Genomic DNA, 27,298 nt, shown 5'->3' with positions numbered 1-27,298 from the left:
TGATAGTCTGACTCATGGACGTTGTTTTGGGGGGACATGTCCTCCCCACTTTTTCCAAAGACAATTTTGTCCCCTACACTTTTTACCAGCCGAAAACAATATTACGCTAGATCAAATAGAAACTGGTTGAAGACTAGGACCAAGCGGAAAACAACTGCTTGTGTTGAAGCCTGTTTCCCAGTCCCATTTACTTACTGTAAAGCCCCCATCCCCGTCCTCATGCCGGTTGTGTCCCCCCACCACTTCTAAAGTCTAAACTACATCCATGTAGGAGACTATTTTCATATCCAGCCTGCATGAAAAACTCAGAGTGACTGATTACATTAAGAAATAAGATTTTAAAAATGTTTTTTTCAGTTTTCCACACCTTACAATAATTATCGACAACAGGTGAGATATAACTACTCACACATACCTGCCTCAAAAGATGTATGAGCATCCATTTAAACATATAGACTCAGTTAAATTTAAAATACTTTTGTGTTTATACATTAGTGTTTCTAAATATTTGCTCATAATCTTTTCGAAAGAACACAACAAATGTTGTATTTAAAGATGCATCAATCTTGATTTTGAGGGTTGATGACCATTTCTGACTTTTTTACATCTCTGACTTACAGAAACTTTTCATATATATCTCAAGTAAGTTATTCAAATAATATTAGTATGTTATTTATTTATTCTTTTATTTATTTGATTACCTTAACAATAATAATTCTGGAGGTAAAAACTTTAGCATGGAAGATGTCTTTATCAAGGGTGGTGCTAGGGCTGCTCAAGGGTGTGTCATGGTCTGCGTCTCCCCTCACGTGTCTCCTTGTGTTCTCCATCCTTCTCTAGGTTCTCCTTTTGTGTCTCCTAGCGCCCTCATGTGTCCTTGTCTGTGTCTTCCTCATGTGTCTCCTGGTGTTCCCCATTTGCCCCCAGATCTTCAGCCCTCTAGGTTTCCTTCCTCAGGCATCCTCCTACCAGGTCCTGTGCTCCCTTGGCCCCCTTTAGTCACGTCCCTGTAGTTTTTCTTTCTGTAGTGTTTTCCTGTAGTTTCAGCTTCCCCCTTAGAATATTAGTTATGTTTGCTGCCCTTCTGGTCTTTAGGTTTTTCCCCTTAGGTCATTTTCCTTTAGTTACAGCTGTTCATGTTATTAGTCTCTTTAGTGTGCTTTTCCCACCGGTGTTTGTGGTTTTTCTCCCCCCTTAGATTATTAGTTATGTTTCCTGCTTTTCTTGTCTTTAGGTTTTATTCTTAGGTCATGTTAGTTTCCTCCCTGATTAGTAACTGAGTTCACCTGCTCTCTCTCTCTCCCCACACACCTGCTGTTCATCTCCCTCTCATCCTCCCCAGTGTATATAACCCTGTCTGTGTCACAGTATTTTGTCGGTCCATTGTTCTTGTTGGACTCGTCTCGTTTTGCTCTCTAGTGTTTCCAGTGTTCTAGTATCTCTAGGTCTCTAGTGTTTTTGGCATTTCTTGGTTTAGACATTTGGATTCTTGATTTTTTTGGTTTTTGGCTCCCTGCCTTTGGATTACTCCTAAATAAAGGATTTTATTTTCATCCTCCACCTCCTGCCTCGTTCATCTGGTTCTCTGCATTTTGGGTCCTAAACTTCCTCCTGCCCAACTCGTGACAGGGTGGGCCAGTGCCACCCTGAAGGAAAGCTCGGACCCCCCTGTGGCCCCCCTGTTGAGGGCAGATTCTAAGCATTAGTACACTTGGATTTTTGTGATAATGTTGCCTAATGTGAGATGTGGAACCAAAGCATGTGAGTTAATTTATCTGAAGTTAAAAAGAGATGCAGAGACAAATACTTTCATGTTGTTAGGAATGGATAATAGGATATCTAAACTATTTTAGCAAAATAGTTACATTTTAAAACTTGTATAAAAACGAATGTATCTAATACAACTGTACTTAAATTGCTGTAATATTGCTGTAGTAACTAAATAAGACTTGAAATAATTAAAGGAAATGTTTGTAAGGTTTTCTCATAAATGTGCCTTTCTTGTAGAGGAGCTGCCCCCTCCCATGTCAGTCTAGAACCTCCCTTGGTCTTTATAGGTCTTCACGTTGGTGAGTTCACTGTCCAAGAAAAATGTCTGATCTTTCATGATGGTTTTATTTATGGAGCACGAACACACACACACACACACACACACACGATGCATCTCCATTCTTGCATGTTCTACAGGTTTGTTGTTAAAGCACCAGTTTTTCTGCACAGTTCTGTTTCAGCAGCAAACTTTCAAACATTAATGAGGTGAGATGAAAAGAAACTAGTACTAGTAATCTTAAAAATGAGTGAAAATATGAGCCGAAGCCCACGCTACAGTACTTGTCTTCGAGTCAGTACAAGTTGTTACCATGTGACCGGTAAAGCTGCAGGCTAATGTAAAGATTTGGGCACTAGTTTTCCTCAAACATGTGTCTCCATTTGCAGCGCTAACTTTCCTCTCTCATGTGTGTGCGTGACCATTAACCCATCACATGTGTGAAGAGAATGTGACCACACACACACACACACACACACACACACCGTGAATCTGTCTGAGTCGCGGTGAGCTTGCAGAGATCAAACACTGATGTTGTCATGTGGTTCGAATTAGGAACAGGCTTCATGTTTCATCATAAAACTTCAAATAAAAAGAGACTCACACATATGCAAACACACATGTTCACACACCACACCAGGGTGTTTGGTTTATCTGAGTATTGTTTATTATGATGGGTGTCGCACTTCCAGGGTGTTTTTTTAAACTTGTGTGCATTTATATCTGTAGTTTGTCAAAATTGTGTGGTGGTGTGTGTGTTGTGGTTTAGTGTGTGTCAGAGCGTGTGTGTAGTTCCAGACATTTTTTCCTAAACCGCTGACCCACAAGCTATGAAAGGTTGAGGGCTAATGGGCCCACCCACAATCAGGAAACACTTACCCACACACATACACACACACACAGCTGCAGTAACACACATCTGAGGACGCTTTACAAAGCAGATAGTGTTAGGTTGACTCAAATAAAGGTGTGTTTCAGCAGGAATTTTCCTGATTTGCGTCTTTGCTTTGCTGTTTTATCAAACTCATGTTTGTGTACCAGACAAATTAGATCATCATGATGATTAAAAGTACAAAAAACAAGAAAACCACAGAAAATATTTGTCATTTTGGAGAGATTTGTTGATGTTTTGTGACTTTGGAAGCGCTACTTAGCTTTTTTTAAAGTTTCCATTAAATCATTATGTGACAACATAATGGCACCAACTGTGTTAGATTACTTCTCAGCAAACTAAGGCTTTATAGAGCAAATCTTAAATTCCATCCATCCATCCATCCATCCATCCATCCATCACTTATCAAAAGTTGGTTTCCAGAGCTAACAGATCTCCCATGTGGAAAATCCCAATGTGTTCCTGAGCCATAATCCCTCCAGTGAGTTCAGGGTCTCCTCCCAGCAGGGCACACCAGGAACACCTCCAGATGAAGGCGAACCTGTGGGGACTCTAATCAAACACTTGTACCACCTCAGCTGACTCTTTTTGATGTGTCGGAGCAGAAGTGGCTTTATTCCCCACCTCTAATGTTCCCCTCAGCCACTTGTATCCAGAATCTTGTTAATTTTTTGAACTTCCAAAAGGTCTTTATCACAACGTTTTTAGCTAGCCACTTCTTTGTGCTTTCCTGCCACCAACTGGGGTGGAGTGGAACGGGGACTCTAAATACTATTTATGTCACACACACAAAAAAAAAGAAAGAATAACAATAATGTAGAAATGTTCTGTAGGCTAGGGCTAGAAACCAATATTAAAGGTGCATGCTTGGGTTTACGACCCATAAGCCTTTTATGGACAATGTAAAATCAATTTAAATGGAACTCAGTGGGGTGCTGCCTGGGGTGGCTAATCAGATTCCAAGGGTGGCATGTGCTGTCTCAGGCCACTCCCTGGACACGCCCCTGCTGGTAAAATCCCTTGTTTACTGACTTTTGTTTAAGGATATTTCCATCAAAACCAGACCTAAACATGAAACACAGATGGAATCCCAGTATTGTACCTTACCATTTAGAACAATAAGTTCATATTTTCACTTTGAGAACACAAAATTACCGAAACGTTAGGTCCTATATTCTATCCCATAGGGTACAGAGGTTTAAATATAATCCAGGCATCTGGTCTCTTCTGCTTATCTGGAGTTGGGTCGCAGGGGCAGCAGCCTAAAGCCTAATTTATGTTTCTCCGTCAGCTCCAAAAGGGAGAGACACGCACGGACGGAGACATTTTGCCCTCATACTTCTCTGTCTCCTGGGGAGTGTTGCAAAGCAATTCCCCACCAGGACAACAGAGGGCGTAGCGCTGTTCTGTCGTATCCTGTCATGTATCCGGTCCAAGATAATGTGTTTATAATGTGTTTTTTTGTATATAAATGACTTTTTAACACAGGCAAATTTGTTTCTCATTCTCCTCCACCTCTTTGTGCGCTCGCCACCTCTAAACCCACGTTTCCTGTCATTTCCTTCCACAAATAAAACGCTTGCTGCGCATCTTTTCACTCCTCCCGTCACGGGGGAATTAAATGTTCATATTTTTAGAGTTTTTTCGCAAGGTTTTCTTCAAGCTTCTCCGTGTCTGCCGCTTGTTATCCTCGGCTCTCTTTATGTTTTTGACGGCGCAATGGTGGCGGTGTAGATGACAGCGGTGCCCTGACCAATCACAAGCTTTCGTTCTCCGTCTCGACAGACGGATGTTTAGAAAAGAGAGCTCGACTCCGTCCGTCCTTGCGCGGGCTCTCCAGCAGGCTTGCAAGGACGGATAATGGCGTTGCGTGTCTCTGCACTGATGCAGAAGCATGAATCAGGCTTAAAGGGGCATTATGGAAGTTTGACAGTCAAAACATGTATAGAAATAATAAATGTCTTCAGACATTCTCCTGCAATGCCCTGGTCCTGTAGAATGAGCCCCAGCATTTTTACTGTAATTGCCTGTTTTTCTGTAAAATCACAGAAAAAGAGAGATGCTCGGGTCGAGCAGGCTGCTTCATGCATGTTCACGCTCAGGCATAGCCCGTAGCATTTGCTATCTGTAGCTTTAGCAGCAGAGAGAGAGAGATAGTGCCAACTCAGCCACTTTGTCGCTGTTCCTAACGCCTAGTGATGAACCTAGCTACATTTCTGAGGACCCTTAGCTACTTTCTGTAGAACTTTCTTCTAGATATTTCCTGCAAATTAGCAACAAAATTGCCATTTTTGCTTTAAACCGTTCTTTGGTTTGACGTTGTTTCAGGTGTCATCAAGGATATAAAAGTTATGGATACTGTGAATGCTACTAGAGTGCAGCTCACCTTGTAAGATGTCTAACGCTGGTGCAGAAGACCTGGGTTTGATTCTGGATGTGAACATAGTTAATTTAGAGTTTCTTTTTTACATAAATGGTATATTTTTTTGCAGTAGGATGCCCAAATTTTTATTTGAGACTCGCCGAACGGCATTGAATTCACAGATAAAAAAGATGTGGGTTCAACTTTCATTTTGGAACAATTTTTCAAGCAAGGGAAGGGAATGATCTGAGCATGCAGGAGGACTGATCCATCATAAACCTTTGTCGGCTGTGCTGAAGAGAAAGGTACAGAACCAAATTATTTAATTAATTAGCTGTGTGTTCTCCTGTCCTCTGTCCTCCGGGCCACACACACACGGGACTGTCTCAGCTGTTGTTTTCGTTAAGGAGTGTGCACGTACAGCATGCGCGCCTCGTGCACGAGCCTCCTATTGAAGCTGCCGTTATGCTTTTGGCCTGAGGGGGCAATCGCGAGCATAAAATTTCAAAAGTCCGTAAAGTCCCTTTAAGCAGAGAGTCCCAGACTTCCCTCCCCCCAGCCACTTGGGCCAGCTCCTTTGGGGCAATCCCAAAACGTCCCAGCCGAGAGACATAGTCCCTCCAGCGTGTCCTGGGTCTTCCTTTCGGTCTCCTCACAGTTGGATGTGCAAGGAAACCCTCACTAGGGAGGCATCCAGAAGGCATCCTAACCAGATGCTTGAGCCACCTCAGCTGGCTCCTCTCGATGTGGAGAAGCAGCGGATCTACTCTGAGACCCTCATGACCGAGCTTCTCACCCTGTGTCTAATTAGCATCCAAATGGTGTATTTTTTCTCCTTCCCTCACATCTCAGCACTCAGAGAAGATTATGACTTGTTAAAAATTTTGTTTCTCTGTGATCTGCTGAATTACCAAAGGTCGTGGAGTTCAGCCTCACAAATGGTCCCCGTTAGGACTGTGATTTCCACCACGCTCAAACGTTTAGCAACAACTTTGGTCCTTGGTTGCAGAGAAGTAATTTCACTGATGTCGACTTCATGCGCAGCACCGCTGGGGTCAAGTGCGTCGTTTCTAATCACTCGGCAATCTAACCCCTGTAAAGCGCTGAGCTTTCAGTTTCTGGGTTGAGAAATGTGTTTTTTTATGCCTTTTAGTTACATAAGGGAAGATTCACATCCTATTGTTTGTGTACAGCAGCTGTGTTCATATCATTTCATCTTAAGATAAGCCATTTTAAAGGAAACCTTGTTATGTTCCCCTGCAGCCTGTCAGGGGTTGTAATCCGTCTGGATTTCATTAGATCCTGTCTCTCTCCTATGAGTGTTAAAAACACAGAACCACACAACAGCCCTACTTAACATAGTCTGATACCGTACTCTCGTCCACTGAACTGCTTTGATCCTCACGTAGAAAACATGCTTGTAAAAATCAATTATTTATCTTTTGATTTCCTTTTTAAATAGTTGTAATTGCATCAAAGTTAGTCAAATTATACATGTTTTTATAAACAATGCTCAGATCTAAAAGATTGAAAAAGATTAAGTGTAATATTTCTGTTCATAAATGACGATGGTCCTGATGCTTCTGATGATTTTCCACATTTGTGCCTTTAAAAAACTCTTGTTCAAATAAAACATTTTAAAACGTCATCCTCAGCTGATCAGTTGCAGCAGAGTCGTCAAAACATCAGTGAGAATAATCATTGCTCAATGATAATTGTACTTTTCTACTTACATAAATATTACTAAACAAATAAACCAACTTTCTGCTCAAGTTTTATTTTGGATGTAAACCTAAGCATTGCAGATTAAAGTTGCAAACCTTAAATAAAACCTTTCTCCTCTTTCTCCACCATCTGCATTTAAGGATTTGCAGATGACGTTCTGTCACCCTCAGCATACTATCAGTATCTCATTTGACACAATTCTGTATCTCTTTGCAGCTTGGTCGCACTTGGTGACTTGCACATTGTACGTCGTAGACTGGTTCAGTCATTCCCTGAGATCGTGTGGCATGAAATAGCTCAGCATTTGACACATTTGCCCTCGGTGACTTCATGCTTTATGGAGTCTGACAGAACAAAAATGTGATTGAATGCATTTGGCAGACTTTTCCCATTAAGCAGCTTTTCAGCTTCCTGATACTAACAAGACTAAATGTCATGGATGCACCAGACTAGCATCTCAGGACAGACACTTAGCTGCAAGCTAAATTAGACTTTAGGATTAGTTTTGAAACTAAGAAAATCTGAGAGCGTGTGTTAAATTTCCACTGGTAGCTGTGTCAGCCCAGTGTTCCTCATCAGTATGGAAATTAGCTACTGGAGTAGTGTTCAAACTCAGGGGCAGCATGTGAGGACATGTCCGACCTGGTTGGCATTGGTCGGGTCCTTCCTTGGACGTTAAGTCCGGAAGTAAGCGGCTGTGAATTTGCACAGTCTGGCCTACATATTTTTTCCTAACGCTTCCTCAGCGTTTGCCCTATTGCCTTGCAACAACGAGGCGCTAACTAGAAATAAAACTGAAATGTATACGGAATTCAGTGTAAGGAGTTTTCTCCGTATTTTTCACAAAAAGTAGATTCACAAAACAAATAAGCAAACGAGAAAAACGTAACAACACAACCGCTTTTAGCTTTTGACCTTTTTACCACCTGATAATAATATTTCTAAGTATTTCTACTAGTTTATAAATCACTCAAAGGCATGGAGACAAAATATGTGTCAGATCTTCCGACACATACCCCCAAAAGGGCTCTGAGATCCTGAGGAAACAGGGCGAAGCTGCTTTTAGCTACTACGCTGCACAAAGATGGAGTTAGCTTCCTCGTGACCACACACGTGCCCCAACTCTGGTAACTTTTAAATAAAATTTAAAAACTTTCATGTATTCACTAGCCGTTGTGTTACGCTGCACCTTCCGCACCGCAACTGCTCACCCTTTAACTTTGTTCTTTTTCTGGTTTAACACGATCTAAATTTATTTGTGTATTTTAATTTTGCTGTCACGTTACCTTAATGGAATCAAATGTTTTATACAATTAAAGTTGCCTTACCTAATATTCTTACACTTAAAACTTTTAAGTCCTCTCTTGCTTTGTTCCCAAAGCCCATGCGTACCTGTAATGGACTCCATGAGAGGAATTAGGTCAAGGGAGGTGCAAAAAGTAACTGAAACCTTTTTTTGGCTGATTCCTATTTTGCTTTTAATTCTCAACAAGTTTTTTTGTTTTAAGGGTCACTAAAGGGAATCTAAATCCTCATTAAATCCAGCAACACAGTCTCTCTATTTAATCTGACTGGTTGTTGCTTTACTAACTTACATGCTGGGGCTTTTTAGCCTGTGCATTTATTAGTAATGTGACAGAATATCAGCTGACCTTTATCTTAAAGTTCAGCCAGTGTGCTGACACTGTGATAGAATATTAACATTTGCAGCTAATGTGAAACTCATTAGTTTTGCAGTTCTTGTTTTTCAGAGCAAATTGTCATTTTTACCTGCTAATGTAGCTGAAAAGGGTAGACCCCATCCTGAGGGGAATATAAATGTTATTACTGAATGTCATTGTGATTTGCCGATATAATTGGTTTTGTCAGGCGAGAGTGTGAAAGCACATCATGGTGATTTTTTTCTACATAATACAACTTTGTACCTGCAATCAGTTCAAATTAAGGAGTAAAACCTGTAAATTATAGTTATATTTTATTGTTTGTGCATTTATGTCAGTCTATCTTTAATTTAGTTCTCATTTGCTGGTGGCAGACCGAGGCGGGAGCCTTGGCGGTCCGATCCCCGGACAAGGAAACTGGTTTTTGGGACATGGAACGTCACCTCGCTGGCGGGGAAGGAGCAGGAGCTTGTGGCAGGGGTTGAGCGGTACCGGCTAGATACAGTCGGACTCACCTCGACACATAGCATTGGCTCTGGAACCCAAGTCCTTGAGAGGGGGTGGACACTCTCCTTTGCTGGAGTTGCTCCGGGTGAGAGGTGGATGGCTGGGGTTGGCTTTTTGTTAGCCCCAAGACTCTCTGCCTGTGTGTTGGGGTTTACCCCGGGGGATGAAAGGGTAGCTTCCCTGCGCCTTCGGGTCAGGGAATGGGTCCTGACTGTTGTTTGTGCTTATGCACCAAATATCAGTTCGGATTACCCACCCTTTTTGGAGTCCCTGGGACGAGTGCTAGATAGTGCTCCATCAGGGGACTCCATTGTCCTGCTGGGGGACTTCAATGCTCACGTGGGCAATGACAGTTTGACCTGGAGGGGTGTGATTGGGAGGAACCCGCCTGATCTGAACTCGAGTGGTGTTTTGTTATTGGACTTCTGTGCAAGCCGCAGTTTGGCCATAACGAACACCATGTTCGAACATAAGGGGTCCTGCTCGAGGAGCTGGTGGAGGTGGCCGGGGAGAGGACGGTCTGGAGCTCCCCAGTTGGGATGCTGCCCCGGCGACCCGGATAAGCGGAGGAAGACGACGACGACAATTATAACAGTCCCTCCATGGAGTATCACACATAGAGTAGCACAGTGGTGCTGCACAAAGAGGGATTTCTGATCACTCATTAGAATGTGGTTTTAGAAGAAGAAGAAGAAGAACAAAAGATCTTTTCTATAGCGCCTCTCAAGATAAAAATCACGAGGCGCTTCACAAAACCAAAAAATGGAAAAACATAAAAAAGAATTTAGAAAATGTTTTAAAATATATTTCAAACGAGCAAAAAATAGACAATTGTGATTAAAAACTGTAAAGAAAGAGAGAGATTGAATTGGAAAGAGGGAAAGTTGTGTTGAGCACGTAGAAAAGATTTATATGTTTGTAGAAAATGTTTATATGTTCTTGTAGCCAAGTTTCTGCAGTTTTTCTAGAGGTGCAGTTTGACGATATTTAATGATAATTGGGGCATGAAGTTTGCAGCTAAACGTTTTTGTCCCTCTAATTGGAACAGAGCCACGTACACTTTAATAAATAAATAAAACCAAGTTATGTCAATTGGTTCCAATATACCTGGATGCTCTAATAAAAAGAGTAATACACATTTACTTTTAACATATAGCATATAAAAATGTACACTACTCTAGTGACAGTGTGCAGTTTTTATGGTTGATATCTAGAAATATTCTTCAAAATGTTGTTGAAAATGAAGTAATGATGCCCAGTTGTTGAGAAATATTTTCAGTTTTGTAACATATAACCATAAAAATCCGGTCTAAAATACATGGGAGCCGGCCTAAGTCTGGGCGACACCATATTCAACGCCCTGTTTCCTTCTACGGGAGCCTGTGAGGACAAAATTAATTTACTGATTTGTAGCAAATGGTTACAAAACTTTCAATATTCATAAACGTTGTTGTTTTACACAATTACCTCTTCACTTGCTGCCAGTGATAAAAGGGAGTCCGATTTCATTAAGAACAGGAGTCATGTGCTCGGTTCTGTTGGTTCTTGTTAAGGCTCTGGCAGCAGCATTCTGAATGAGCTGCAGTTGCTTCTCAGCTTATCTGGGAATACTCAACTCCCCCACTCGTCTACTGGTGTGCTTCTTGTCGTTTTGCTGGAAGCTGCGCTCCAAGGGATTTTTGACCCTAATGGCCATCCTTTGGTAAGGTCTTAGTCGAACACAAAAGTACCATTTGATTGCAATAATTTAGGTATGTACTGCCCCCTATCGCCAAGGAAAATACACATGGTCACTTTAACCCCCAGAAACCCAAATTTAGAAAACAACTGCAAAATCTTTTTTTAACCCTTCACATGTTCTAGGAGGCCAGATAAATGGGCCTATTTACACATTTTAACAGCCAATAGTGTTGCAGAACTGAACAATAGGACCTATTAGCAATGTAAATGTGGTTTTAAAAAGACAAAAAAATGGGGAAGGTTTATTTTGTAGACTTAAATCTGATGTTGTAATATTACAACCGTGGGTCTCTGGGGGCAACTATAGTGGAAACAGTTGATATTACTTGGTTAAGTAAATCCAATATTATTTCCCCAGAGTGTAGAGTTTTGTTGTTGACACAACTTTTAAATTAGATTTTTAAAAGTTTTATAAAAAACATTTTTGGTGCACCAATAACTTAAATTAATCCAGTTAATAAAAAGGTTTTGATTATTTTAGTCTCTTTGTTTTTGCCTTTATTGCAAACCAAAACGTGCAGATTTTGTAAAAAGAAATTTGCTGCTAATTTCAACACTCACCCACACACTTGCAACATGAGGGCAGTAAACATTAAGGTCTGACCAGAGGGCTTGGCGTTGAGGTCCGTTTGGCTCGTTGACACGACGAGGTGGAAACTCGAGCATGAATCACTCGACTCAAAGAGTCCTAAGGGTGCTTTGTGAATATCAAAATTCCTCCCCAGAGCACAACAAATAACAAATCTGCTGCCAATCAACTTATTTATAATCCATCTGTCAAACGTTTTATGGGGGTCTATTTAACAGTTTCTTGATGGTTTCTTCATTCTCGGTTGATGTGGATTCTGTGAACTGTGTGTCATAAAAATAATTACTGCAGGATATGTTTACCTGTAAAAGAATACTATTTATTAAATTGCAAATAAAAAGACAAAACATTATTTTGTGTGAGACTTATAGCAACCAGTTCCATGAGACAGATTAGGTTTGCATAAACTTTTTCTCTACTTATTGTTTCTTTTACTGTAAAGTTATAGTGAAAAACATTATTCTGTCTTTTTCCACTCATCTTTTTCCCCTCTTGACTTCCCGTTTCCTCTCAGGCTTAAATCATCCACATTAAAGAACGCAAATTCAAAAAAGACTTGGCTCCTACTTTCAAGTTTTGCACCCCAACAGCTCAATATCCGGTCTGAGTGAGCAAAGCGCCGACGGAGGAGTGTCTAGAAGAAAGTATCTCGCAGGTCTGCACTTCATTTTGAGAGTTTTTTCAAAGAGTGTGTCTTAAAAAAGTGGGCCACCTCTGACCTCTGTGTGATGTTTACAGTGCAGTCAGTTTGAGTTAGAGCACCTCTGCTCCTGTTGCCTTTTCAACGTGACCTTCACTGAGCCTCATTACCCGCACACAAGTCCCGACTTGGTTTTATCAGCAGCAATTGCCAGCCATGGCATTAACGCTAGTCTGTATTTACACCTGGGATCTCTACCAACGCAGGGATAGGCATCACAAAATGCCGTAATGCTAATCTCTTCTAGTAGATTAAGCATCGACCTGTGAAGCGGTAAAGCTGTTAGGAAGGTTCACAAAAGGTCAAGAACGCAGTAAGAGATGAGGATGCCTCTGACACTGTTTCCCTTCATGCCAACTTTTTGGAGTTTCTGACCACTTACTTACTTTTCTTTGACACTATGTCATTTTCTATAGTGGTTTTTCTGTTTTCTTTGTTGTTGAACATTGTTAAATTGAATTTGTTCAGATGTTACCACACAAAGATGTGGTCCGTGTAAATATAGACCACGTATTTATTCTCAGATGTGGTCATTTTTGTAGCGGCGTCACAGACAGGAAACTGTGGAGTCTGACCACTGCGGTAGACCCTCATGTGGCTGAATCACAGAAGAACTGAAGATTTTGGGGCACATCATAACATTTTGGGGGAAATTTAAAGACTTTAGAAGCAATAAACAAAATTCCTTCCAGCCATTTATTCATCAACATAACTTACATTTGTTTTTTTTGCTCTTATTTTAATTCACCTATTATGAACATTGAGTTATTTTTGTCAGTTAAATGGATATCCATGACACTTTTTTTTAGCTAAAAGAGCTCAAATTATGCAGTCTGAAGCCACAGTTGTGCTTTATGCACAATGTTTTGCTTTCTCATCAAGCCTCTTGTCAAGCTCCTTGAAGATTTTAGCATTTATAAGCCCAGTATATTATATTTAGTAAATGCATGTGTTTTTTTTCTTGCTGAAATTTTTTCTCTGACTTTGTTTGACCTTTATTCTATTTTTGTGATAAGTTGAAAGCTCTCTTGAATTTTTTGTTCAACATATTGCAGGAGGTGATTAGCTCAATCACTAACAGGTGTGTATTGAAGGCGCTGACCTTTAAGCCTGCTTCACACAGCAGGTCGACCATGCCAATTTTGACCAGTCCCGCCCCTTCTGACAACTTTAAGGATGTGCATGATTACAGCAACGACTAGAAAGATAATCTTATCAAATAATCCAACCCTTCCATTTATGGTGTGCTACAAGCGCTCTGGTCAGCTTGAAAGGACGCCGGGGCCGCTCCAATCCTAAATCCAGGCTTTGAAACATATTCAGTTCTCTTTGTGAGGGAATCGACACACGGGAGGCGACAAACGACCGCGTGATCAGCGAAATTCGTCGCTGTCGCTTTTATTACCTGACACACGGGAGGCGATCCGCGGCAGCGGCCAGCGGCAAAGCCGTTCCGTTCCATGGCGAAATCGAAACTTCCGTTGTTGTGATTGGCTGTGTCAGGTTGGAGGGAATTAAGGTTATTTAAGCGGTTCAGAGTTAATAAAGCGATAGATATGATGTTTCACAAGGTGCTGCTAGAGTTATGTGAAATCTTACTTCTGATTTTACTATAAAACATAATAATAATTAACTTCTCCTTCATGTTTGCTCGGAGATGTACGGAGCATCCTGTCCGCTCATTGGTCAGTGAATGAAACCTCCGTTGATTGGTCCTCGTCCGAGCGACAGAGATGAAAAGTTGAAAATATTACAACTTTCTGGGATCGCGTCGCTGGGTCGCCTGTGCACGACACGTGCACGAGTGCAAAATTTCACATGCACGTTTTTCGCGTTTTGCTTAGTAGGAGGGAGACCCGCGATTATCGCTTTGTCGCGCATGTCTCATTGAAAATGAATGGAGGAGCGGTGATGTCGCCTCCCGTGTGTCGGGGACAAATATGCATACTGGCTGTTAAATGTGATATGTACCAAATCCAAAATACAGGAAACAAAAACATGCAGCACGCCTCAAAATCATGTTTTATCTTGCAAGATTTCCCAGCAGAGTGACAATGTCCATGAGTGACAGTTCATCAGAGACAACAAACTTTATTTATATAGATGGCGCTTTCACATGGCCAGTGGTTGGACAAAGTTCTGAACATAGCAAGAACAATAAAACACAGACAGATTCATTGCAACTGAATGAATGAAAACAAGTGTTTTTTTAAAGGTGTGGAACACTCATTTAATCAATACATTTGCAATGGTCTCCAGTAGGAATTAATGCCTTGTAAGTTGTACTTTGGGGAAAAAAAAACTCAGATGCGCCTGAATCAGGAAGTACAAGTTGGTGGAGAAAATAGCTGCAGATGGTGGAATTGGACTCGTATTTCCTGATATTTGTAGCCTGGCCAGTCCTTCCTTAAACCTGGGGCACACCAGAGGCGGATGCGCTGTGCCGCGTAGCACCGCACCCACGATTTTGAGAAGTCAAGTGGTCACACAGGACGCGCCGCTAAGTGCTTCTTGGACAGTTGCGCGATAGTCACAACATCACGCGGGACTTGAGAACAGGAAGAGTTAAAGTTAAAGTCCCATTAGTTGTCACCGATGGTTGTCACACACACTGAAGTGTGTACAAACTTTGTTCTCCGGATATGACCCCTGAGGGAGCAGCCCAATCCAAGGGGCAGCAGTAGCTCAACAGGTTGAGCGGGTAGTCCAGTAATCGGAAGTTTGCAGGTTCGATCCTGGCTCCGGACAGAGAATTTTGCCGTTGTGTCCTTGGGCAAGACACTTAACCCACCTTGCTTGCTGATGGTGGTCGGAGGGACCGGTGGCGCCAGTGCTCGGCAGCCTCGCCTCCGTCAGTGCGCCCCAGGGCAGCTGTGGCTACGTCGTAGCTCATCACCATGAGTGTGTGAATGGATGAATGATACACTGTAGTGTAAAGCGCTTTGGAGTCCTTACTCTGAGAGGCGCTATACAAGTGCGGGTCATTATCATTTAACCCTTAAATGCTGAGTGTCGAGCAGGGAGGCATTGGGTCCCATTTTTTCAAGATTTTCTGTACCGACCAGGAATTGAACCCTGATCTCCCAGTCTCAGGGCGGACACTCTACCACTAGGCCACTGAGGGAAGTGACTCTATTGTTAATACGTGATCAGACATGCTGTTGTGTTTTGTGAGACTCTAATTCATTAACAGTGGGTAAGTACGCTATTTCTTAAATTATTTTAAGATTAACAGTACTTTAAAGTTATCAAAACTGCAGCAGGTTTTGTGCCAGCGGTTGGGTTTGTACCTTAAAGCTGTTCCGCGTTGCCTGTTGTAAAGTACTCCACAATGTTACAAACAGCCGCGGTGCTTGAGATACAACTGGAGCCTATGTTCAGCGCCTCGGCGCGGCGCTTCTGGTACATGGCGTGGCAACCCCGTGTACCCACTCTCATGAACTATAATGGCTTCTATTTAAAATGAAGGTGCGGGTGTCATGCTGCATGGCATGTCCACCTCCAGTGTGCCCCAGGCTTCATGGGAAGCAAATTACCCCACCTCCTGATAAATCTAACCAAGCTAGCAGCGTGCGTCACACACCGCAACACTCAGTTTCTCATTAATAATGATGGCATCTGATTTGGAGTTTGCTGCGGCTCTTTCCTCTGTTCTAATTTACTTGGACATGTTTTTAAAACAACAACAAGAAAAAGCACTTAAAGTCTTTTTTTTTTAAGAAAGATATTTGAGTCGTTGCTAGACGCCATCTTTGACTTCAGCTAAAAAACTACACCATTGCGCGATACTGTCATCAGTTCTGCCTTTTTCCTGATTGGTTATTTTTGAGCTGGCTAGTCCCACCCCTCATGTTGCTCTCTGCCTCTGAGCATCATGACTCGTCCTCTGTGTGGAATTGACAGGCCAGTTTGGCAGGCCAGGCGATGATAGTAGGGCATCTCGCTTCGGATTGGATAACAGCGGCACAACTCTACCACTGACTCTGAGCCTGGAGGAGTTCTGCTGTGGGGTGGTGCTAATGCAAATGGTTAGTTTCTACCAGCCGAGACATTCTTTATTGTTTCCTGAACGCAAATTTCTGGTGCTGTGAAGCTTGGAGGATTTTTACTGCCATTTTTTTTAGCCTGTTTCACTTTTTGAGCATTTGTTATGATGCATAACCATGGCAACTAGCTGGTTTACAATCAGGAGCAGCTGACTAACATTGGAAAGGCTGAAATAATACCTCAACTGAAGCCACAAATCCCAAATGAGCTAAAACGCAAGAAGCGTGGATGCAGAGCGGGAGCAAAACGGAGACAGAGAAAGAGGAAATTCAAACCATCTCTTCCATCGATCATAATGGGCAATGTGAGATCACTGGCCAACAAGATGGAGGAACTCCAAGCCCTTTCAAGGACTCAGCCAGAGTTTCGGCAGTTTCAGAACTGCTGGAGGAGATAATGCAGAGAAGGATTCTCCAGAGAATCAAGAAAATGATGGACAACCCTGAGCATTCTCTTCACAAGACTGTCCGACAACGGAAGAGTGTCTTCAGTCAGAGGCTTCTTCAGTTTGGCTGCAACACTGACCGCCACTGGAGATCCTTCCTGCCAACAGCCATTGTAATATACAACAACTCTTTGATGACTTGATCATTATTATTATTCTGAGCTACTACAGCAATCAATTTCCCTCTGGGATTAATAAAGTATTTTTGAATTGAATTTAATTGAATTGAAAACCAACAACAGCTTTTCATGTTGCAAGTCAAGATGGGTGAGTCCATGCATGCTAAGTGACGGTGTGACTGCCAGGATTTTCACCGTCTATTTTCTATCAGAAACTAATGCAGGAGATGGGTGTATGAAAAACTTTTTTTTTCAGCATTCCACCCAAAATCCTGAAAACAACAATTTATTTCAAAGTTGAAAAAAAAAGTAAACTTTTGCACCTTAGTCAACATCTTTTGTCTTGTCTAGCTTTTGTTGTTCAGACGTAAAAAGCACAAAACTGATTAAATAAGTATGTGTTAGTTATGTGTTTGGCACTAATGTGTGTGTGTGTGTGTGTGTGTGTGTGTGTGTGTGTGTGTGTGTGTGTGTGTGTGTGTGTGTGTGTGTGTGTGTGTGTGTGTGTAGTCTAGGCAAACATACATGTACAATGTGAATCTGGTCACACATGGGGGCACTCAGATGATGGCAATGTGTCTCAATCATTAGTGTGTGTGTGTGTGTGTGTGTGTGTGTGTGTGTGTGTGTGTGTGTAGTTGGCATCAATGCAGGAATCATAAGCCTCTTTAACACGAGTATTGAATAACTCACTTACAGTAAATCTCCTTAGTCTCCCATCGCTCCATCTTTCCCTCCCTCGTAGCCTCCATCGCTCATTTCTGTCACTTTACTCTCTCATTTTTGCGCTGACCAGAGTGCTCCCCCTTTCAGCACCCTCTCATCTGCTTCCAACATCTTTATTCTGTGGTTAGAATTATGTTTGCGGTGAAAACAAACCCATCTTGGTCCAATTCTGAAAGTTCACTTTTAATTATAACAACACTTTATGGAGATTAGGTTCAGGATGAGAGCGCTCTGGTTTAAACGTAGCATGAATCCACCGAAACGCTTCAACCGTTATTAAAGTAAAGACAAGTCAGATCAAGTCAGTGTTTTGGAAGTGATGAAGGTTGTCCTCAGATTTCCTTTGGCAAAACAGTCTTCAGTGCACATTTAATGTGAGTGATAGTGTAAAATTGGAGTTTGCTCATGTTTATGCTCTTTGCAAATAAAAATCAGGATCCAACAGCTCTGATGGAACTCGTGGGGATTTCCTGACTTGCTCAAGGACACAGGCCTGCGGTCATGCAGTCTAAAACCCTCCTCAACCTTGTCCACTCCGTCTGATTGGGCTTTGGGGTCATTATTACACACACACACACACACACACACACACGCACACGCACACGCACACGCACACACACACACACACACACATGTTCAACATTTCCACTGCAACATCTGAGCGGCACGGCTCGCCAAATACGAAAGAGGTTGATTAGTGGTTTATACGGTAAACGTGCACGTGTGTGTGTGTTTCTTTGTGTGTATGTGTGTTAGACAGCTTGCACATGGCTTTTAGCTTGATCTGCTCTCTATCTATCTGTGTGTGTGTGTGTGCGTGTGTGTGTGTGTGTGCGTGTGTGTGTGTGTGTGTGTGTGTGTGTGTGTGTGTGTGCGCGTGTGTGTGTGTGTGTGTGTGTGTGTGTGTGTGTGTGTGTGTGTGTGTGTGTGTGTGTGTGTGTGTGTGTGTGTGCGCGTGTGTGTGTGTGTGTGTGTGTGTGTGTGTGTGTGTGTGTGTGTGTGTGTGTGTGTGCATGTGTGTGTGTGTGCGTGTGTGTGCGTGTGTGCATGTGTGTGCGTGTGTGTGTGTATGTGTGTGTGTGTGTGTGTGTGTGTGTGTGTGTGTGTGTGTGTGTGTGCATGTGTGTGTGTGTGCGTGTGTGCATGTGTGTGCGTGTGCGCGTGTGTGTGTGTGTGCGCTGTGTAAGAGCTCAGTTGTGGTTTAACAGTATCAGTGCTTACTTAAAGGGTCGCAGGAGTCTCAGTGTCTAAGCCTGTCTCTTGGATTAGCTCAACAGTCAAGGAGAGCGTGCACGTGACATCTGAGAACATTGCGCGTGCACACACGCACGCACACACACACACACACACACACACACACACACACACACACACACACACACACACACACTTTTACACACAGTTTTCTATTTGCATTTCATCACACTTACAGATCTTTATCAAACAAATTGCGTGCAAATTATCGAAACAAGAAAATTTCAACATCAAGCCATTCCATAGAAACGTGCATCTCCAAATGAAAACGTGTACACACCTTTACCACACACATAATGACACACATACACAAATTGCTGTTTGCATTCCCAGACCATAACAAGGCTTTGATTATCACTGGCGGTGGGTACTTCCCCTGGGCCTGTTTGCATGGCTGTTAGACAAACTGGGTGTTGGTGTACCTTTTTTTTTTTATTTGAACAAAAGACCAGAAAAGCTCATATGCAAAAATAAATGGCTGTTACAGCTTGGCAAAAAAAAAAAAAAAAAAAAGATACGTGATGACCATGAATGCTCCCCTGACACTTCCTTCCTGTCACACACCTACCAGTGTAGCCTTGCAAACAAAACAAGCAAATGTTGTGGGCAGCAGCAACAGAGATCATGAATAAAACATTTGTGCGTGTGCAAGAAGAGGCCACGTCTGACGCACAACAACAATAAGAAAGAGAATGCATTTGAGCCAGCGATGTTGTCTCAGAGTCCGAGGCTGCAGATCAGCTCGATCCTGCGTTCAACATGAAAGAAGTTTTCGTGGCCAAGCAACACGGCGGCTACAATTCTGCTTTCTGTTTTATCTTTGTTAAAGTGAAGAGGAAAACTAGAGGAGAGGACATCAAAAAGAATAGATAGATCAAACACGTGGATCAAAAAGACAGATCGAAACACGCCGCTGGTGAAGAAGTTTTACTATCCACTTTAAACTTTGAACATCTGTAGCTGCTGTAAACTCATGAGGAATAGCATTAGCTGAACATAGATGTTCAAAACCCTTCAAAGCAGTTGCGGCGTTTGAAGGCAAAAAGAAAAACCTCAGAGCTTCATCTCAGGAGCTTTTACACCATCGAGCAGCAGGTGGAGCACTTTATGGAGAGTATTTGATGCGATTAAATGTGCAGATTTTGCCCACGGACTTCGATTTTTATCCTCGTTTTCCTTTATGAACAAGCTCTATGCAAGCCACTTCTGCAGGTATAGAGCGTATTAGTGAAGGAGAATGACTGAGTGTTATCGATAGGAGTACAAAGCAGAGCGGTAAACTCCACAGGTTTCTCTGGAATGAAGAATGCTCTAAATACTCAGATAGGAGACACAATCTGAGCGAAGTCAGGTCAGACAATGATCAGTCTCTCAGATATAATACCTGCACTGTTTATGTTATGTTTTTAAAAGATCTCATTTATTCATTTGACCTTATGTGGCTCAAGAATCCCATCAGAATTAGAGTCAAGAATTAAATAATCCATAAGTTTTACATCAAAGGTGTCGAGTAAAATTTCTTCTGGAAAAACTTTAAATGGGACATATTGTAAAACAATTCACCTTTTGCATCCTTTTGTGGTAAATAGCCTGTTTTCCCAAAAGCTTGTTTTCCCAAAGCGACAGAGGCCTGAAAAGGCTCATTCTGGAAGGTACTGAAAATGTCAAGAATGAAAGCTGAAATCGCTTCATGTAAGAGGGATTTAGTGCAAAGAACTTCATGAACATGTTTTGTACCATACATCTATTATAACTTCGGAAAAAAACATCATAATGTGTCCGTTGAGTGATTTAAGGACAAGCCATTTTTACCTTGCAACAAATAAAAAATGTCTTGAATATTTACAGAGTTGTGAATTCCTGTTTTGCTCAAAGGAAAATCTCAAAAATCATACATGTGGTTTTAGAACCTTGCCTCGAATGCAGCCTGTCATTATTCGTTCTGGCTGATCCAAAGTACATCAGCTCAACATTATTTACTGGGAAAAATGACAACTTTTATAACGCTAAATGAAAGACAAAATGTTGTCAAAAGCGGTGGTTTGTGTGTAAAAACCAATGGATTTCTAGTGGTTTGAGTGAATTCTAGAGCAGGGCACTGGTATTTGTCTGTGTGTAATTACAGCTTCACTGAAAGAATAAAAACTTTTATGGTCCTTTTATTTGAAAAAGTGACATTAACAGAACAAAATGCTTAGACATACGTCTGTTTTAATAAGAATTTTTAATTGTGTTCGGAGATAAAGTTATTTATCATTTAAATATATATTGTATTGTATATTTATATATACATGTACATATATATATAATATTAAATTTATTTATACATGTATACACACACACACTCTCTCACACACACACACACACACACACACACACACACACACACACACACACACACATATATATATGTATATATATATAATTTATGTTTAATATAACCAGATGTGGTCCAAGCAATGAATTAAAGCAATGACTTAAAAGAAATGTCAACATTCAAAATGATTGTTTTACCCATAGTGGGACGTGCCATATACCAAACACACACAACTCCTCACATGCATGACTGTGGGTGATGCTAACCATCTTATGTAGATCATGGTTAGTCATGACCACCACTACACACCAACGCCATAAAACCTCCTCCACACACACTCTCTCTCTGAACCGCCTCCTGACAACATCTAGTCCTGCATCAGTTTGTTATCTTTGTGATCAGAGACACAGACGGACGTCCTGGTGGCTCAAAGCCAAGGTACACATCACACACTGAGTTTGAACCGACTCGCTGCTTTGTTGTAATGTTTGTAACAAGCCCCCCCCCCCCCCCCCCCCCCCCCCCCCCCCCCGTATTCAGGGAAACCGTGAAATTAAAACAAAAGAAGCAGAGTGGAGATGGAAAAGATCCGCCTAGGAGCTTTATTTCTAGGGTAACAGAGTCAGATAAAACAGGAGGGAGAGCAGGTCGGTGGGACAGACTGAAGCCCATCTGGATTTGATCTGATCTCCAGAACCACAGCTCTGCTGCCTTTGATACCACTCTGCTCGCAGCTGCTCTTGATTAAACCGGAGGTTTTGGGGCTATTTTGGTTCATGGTGTGTGTCTGTGTGCATGGAATATTGTCTGTGTGTGCAAGTTTATACATGTTTGCAAGTGTTTTACGTGTGAAATTTCCCCATAAATGGCCACACACACATGCATGTACACACACTGCGGCACATGGTTTCCATTTGGGTTTTTAATTTCTCTCTTTCTCCCCTTTTCTCTCTGTCTGTTTAAACAGCCGGCAAGAGGCCTGTAAAAGCCCCGGTCTGTTTACATGATAGGCTGCCTGGTGCTGAGCTGTTTAACGCTCAGCCGTAAATTATACAAGATCTCAGCACACTGGGAATGAACAATATTCTGCAGGTTCATGTTGCCAAAAACCTGTTTCAAATAGCTTCATCAGGGACACCCTCGAGCTACAGAGGAAGAGGATTCTTAGTCATTTTGATAAAGAAAACCCCTGAGGTTTGTGTTTTAATTTTCCCATCTAAATTAGCCACACATGACAATTAGCTCCTCAAGTTAGTTTTACTTCCAGGAACGAAGATCTTGTCTGTGTCTGTGTATTGTTTCTGACAACGTTTTAATCAAATAAGCATTTATCATGAAGGTTATTAGCCATGCATAAATATCTGGCTAATTATTGATGATAACTCTGAGTCACAAACCTGACTCAACCAAATTTCAGTTTTCGGTTCATGCTCATACTTGCTATCACCATAATCAGGAGGGACGCCTCAGTTAAAAGGCAGACATCACAGTTTCACTCTCTAAAGACATGAAACGGGACAGTGAAGATAATGTCTCCACACCATTGCATGGGACATGAGAACAACAACGGCAGTGATTTACAGCAGGAGGTTTAATGCTTCACATCTGAAAGGAGTAATTTCTTAAATATTTTACAGATTCTTGAGTTTCACTAAACAAATGCACTCATAGGAATGAGAAATAGTTCTTTATTTCAAAAGTTAAAGGATAAAAATGCCTGGAATTGACAAATCATAGGCTGGAGGTTTGACTAATGTGTTTCCTTCCAGATCGCTCATTGTTTTGGTTTGGTATGTATGTCTGTGAGCATTTATGACACAACCTTTCTAGACATGGTTTCAAAATAGTTACTCCTCAAAAGTTTGGGATAACAGGACATTTTTCCTAGCTTAGAAATCTAGACGTGTGGATATTTGGCCTGAAGATCACTGGATTTCTCCTGATTGGAGTGGGAGGATATCTGGTTTTCTGGAAATTTGGGAAGACGGGAGCGATTGGAGGGCGACCTGCACCCACGGAAAGCACCGTTCGTGTGGAGACTTCTCAGACTGGGACGTTACTCGAGGTGAATCATAAGCTGGACAATGTTCTAGCTGCGATACCGGTATTAGTGCGCATAATGGATGTCAACTCGGAGAGAGTCACCGGACGGTATGGACAGGTTTAAAACCCAAAATTGGCTTCACTGAAGGACGGGAATGATCAGTTTAAAGGCTGAAGGCAGAGAGGAAAATTATCTCAGCCTGATCCAAACAAATTCTTGTTATCTGAATCTGACGCCCTGGTAGCCTTGAGCTGGAAGCAACTAAAACCCCCACGAAGGAATGCAGACGGATGCTGTGAAAACCCAACCCCCCCCTGATGTTATGTTCTGTTGTCTGAAGTCTGTTGCATATCTGTTGAGGTGTTTTTCTTGCAGAGCAAAGCAGCCCTCCCAGTGGATGGTAACTCTGAAGGGCCTTTTTCCCTCCACCTGAACCAATCCTCATGTAACCCTCTTATCTCTATTAAGGTAGCGCGACTCAGGGTTGCGAATGACCACAGTCACCAATTCTTGTCATGTGTCTTGCCCATGTATGTCTGATCTCTGAATTGTGTGTACTCTAATTTCCCCCTGGGATTAATAAAGGATTGATTGATTGATTGATTGATTGATTGATTGATTGATTGATTGGTTGATTTTAGAAAGGCAGCCGAATCAAAAATGATTTTGCTCTGCACGTGTGTGTAGCCACGCTCCATTAGAGCCTCGGCAGGCCAGATCAGTCATGCACCTTGCCAGTCACAGCGCTCTATCGGTTTGGTGAATGGGATGTTACTGCGACTGAATTACGATGGCAATGGCACATTAGAAATGGCTTTGGCATCAACTTTAGACTATAGACTTGGGCTTTTCTCTGAGTCAAGAGCAAATAAGCCCTTTATTTAGAAAAAGGATGTATTTGTATTTTCTTCTACCCAGTTAACTGACATATGTAGCACTGAGTACATCCTGTTGTTCATTGTCTATCAGCATGCGAAGACAGTTTGTCAGTTTGACAGTTCAGAATCCGTTCCACGATTGAGATCTTATTAGGGGTTGTGGTCAGACTATATAATCACATGTATAGGGTGGCTTGCCAGGCTACATTTTTTGTTTTCCACAGTATCATGAATGAAACTAGTGTGAATATCAAATACAGCAAATGAACACGCAGACATTTCCAATGGTAGAAAGCATCTAGGAAACAACGATTGTTTTATTCAAACTTTGTTGTCACTATAGAAAAAAAATGTTTTGCAGTAATTATGGTCTGGCAAATCTTAGTCACTCTAGCTGCCAAATTTCAAGGTGGTCTTCTTAGGTGTGTTCTTGCTGTGTCGTATCTCCAATTCCATGCTGTAGTTCTTTTTTAAAACACAGAGCAGTTTTGTTTACCTGTTTTCCCGCTACGTTTCGTTTGCGGCTGCAAACGTCCTCAGGCTGATGTTTTGCATAAGAGAAAACCATATAATGGACTGGGACAACACAAGGATCATAAACACCGAACAACAAAAATACAAAAGATGGATAAAAGAAGCTATCGAGATAAGGAGACGTGGATGTGGGACCATGCACAGAGACGATGGAGTTTACACGTTGGACTGCGCATGGGACTGCATCGTCGGAGAGGGGAGAGCGGGCAGCAGAGGGCGACAACGTCCTCTGCTGCCCGCGGATAAACGGAGAAGGAAGTGACGCCACCATCAGGGTCAGCCTGAGGAAGTTTGCAACTGCAAACGAAATGTAGCGGGAAAACAGGTAAACAAAACTGCTCTGTGTTTTAAAAACGAACTACAGCATGGGATTCAAGGTGGTCTGGTGTGATTTCAATCACCACCTTTAACTGCCTGAAGCTTCTCTGGAGAAAGTGCTGCCTGCTCCGTTACAGTCGGGAGCATTTGTTCCTTAAATGCTGCTGCCACATTTTGGAGGAGTTGGGCCGCTACCCTATTGCAAAGGGACATTTCTTGTACAGAATAGCTTTCCTTGCTAAGAGCAACAGTAGACTCAGTTATCTATTTGAAAAAAACTCTTTTTTACCAGCAGCTAAACCTGGAGACTGATGCAGAAAGCTTACAGCTGCTGTTTGACTCTACAGGGAAAAAGTCATCTAATTGATTGTGTTTGTGAAAACCATAAAATTGCTTGAGAATTACATAAAAATATAAAAGTGATCCAAACCTTTGGTGTAGAATCATGAATGAAAAATCATGAAAAAGGTCTTTTTTTTGTTCAACTGCATTCCGTTTTCAAACGGAACTAAATACACTGAAAACATTTTCATGAGAAAACTTTTTTTAAATAAATTAAACAAAATACAGAACTGTAGACATGTGCAGATTTTAAACATTTTACAGAGGACATTATATGACTTTTTCTTAAGTTATAATAGTTCTACGGTCAATACAAAGCATGTTAATGAATTTCTGTGCACTAAATCCCACTCCCATGAAGCAGATTCAGCAGTTTTATTCTTGACATTTTAATACCTTCCAGAATGACTTGTTTCAGGTTTCTGTCACTTTAAAAAAACAAGCTGGAGCTTGCCACTCCCACCCATCCCTCTCTCAGGTTGCTATAAGCTGAGAAGCTCTGATATCTGGAAGCGGCTCAATGTAGAGCTGCTGATCCTCAAGCAGCAGTTCTCTCTTGCACTTGAGAGGTGATTCAATTATATATATACATATATATATATATATATATATATATATATATATATATATATATATATATATATATATATATATATATATACATTATATTTTGAACAGAAGAGACTCACTGTGTTGACGCAGCAGATTAGTGACTTTATCCCCAGTGTGGTTTGATATTTCAGTTGATCTTGATAAATATTTAACTTCCTCTTGTTTCAGTTTCACACCCAAATCTCCTTTAACTTTTGCTGATTCACCAATTTTATAAGGACTAGTGCAGGAGAACCAAGAGTCTGAATTTAGCCGAGCAGGACTTTTATCCATCCACCCATTTCTTCAGTCGGAAAACAGAGAAAGTGGAACACATGCAGGGCTGATGCCATTCAGATGATGTCCTTGGCTCTTCATTAAAAACACAACATTCAAAACTAAACAAAAAAAAGCTCCATGGGACAGCTTTGCCAGAACCCTCACGCAAATCATCTGCTGTTGACACACACACCAACTCATGAACATGAATACACTCTTTAACACAATCTGCACACACACACACACACACACACACACACACACACACACACACACACACACACACACACACACACACACACACACACACACACACACGTGCACGCCCGAATGCACACACACACACATACTCCATCTCCAACCAAACTAAGCAAACGAGCATAAACACACATTTAAATGACACACAGCCCAACTAAACACATATGTTTGCATATAAGGTCACACACTCACACACACACACACACACACACACACACACACACACACACACACACACACACACACACACACACACACACACACACACACACACACACACACAGTTGCCGAGCTCTTCTTGTGCTAAGTAGGACGAGAGTGGGATCACTCTATTTACTGTCACACACAAAGCTGCTTGTTCAGTCATTATCTGGGAGAGCCTCTTCTCTCCTCTACAGACCAAATGACCAGGTCGCTGCTGAAACAGCCACTTCTCCCTCCCTGCTCCCCCGTCCCCCTAAACAAAGCACAACCATTTGTTTTAGCCACTAAAATCAGAAAGAAATTGTACATTTGCAAACCAAATGAGGCTCGTATGGCAGGTTCTTGTACCCCATCCAAAGCAGAGGCTAATTGTGAGCTTGGCCACTCTAAACAAATGACTAGGGGAGAAGGGGGGAGGAAAGGAAGGGGGAGGACCTTCGGAGGGAATGAGGGGATGGATATTTGTTAAGGAAATCAGGAGGCCAGTGAGCTCATGTGTGCTGGTCTGATCGCTGAAGCAGAACACAAAGGAGTGTTTTCATCCGCTCTAAAAATGCAGAATATTTACAGCTTTTTTAATGCATGTATGAAAAACAGCATGAATTAAATATATGTTACTTAACAAGACTTTAAATTCCCAAGTCATGAGATTGCCACTGCTCTCTGGGCAACATGGATTTATTTGCTGTTGCTTAAATAACAGTGTAAGTTTGATTTTA

This window comes from Nothobranchius furzeri, chromosome 17 (assembly GCF_043380555.1).
Source record: "Nothobranchius furzeri strain GRZ-AD chromosome 17, NfurGRZ-RIMD1, whole genome shotgun sequence".
Lineage (NCBI taxonomy): Eukaryota > Metazoa > Chordata > Actinopteri > Cyprinodontiformes > Nothobranchiidae > Nothobranchius > Nothobranchius furzeri.
This window is presented reverse-complemented; position numbering follows the sequence as displayed.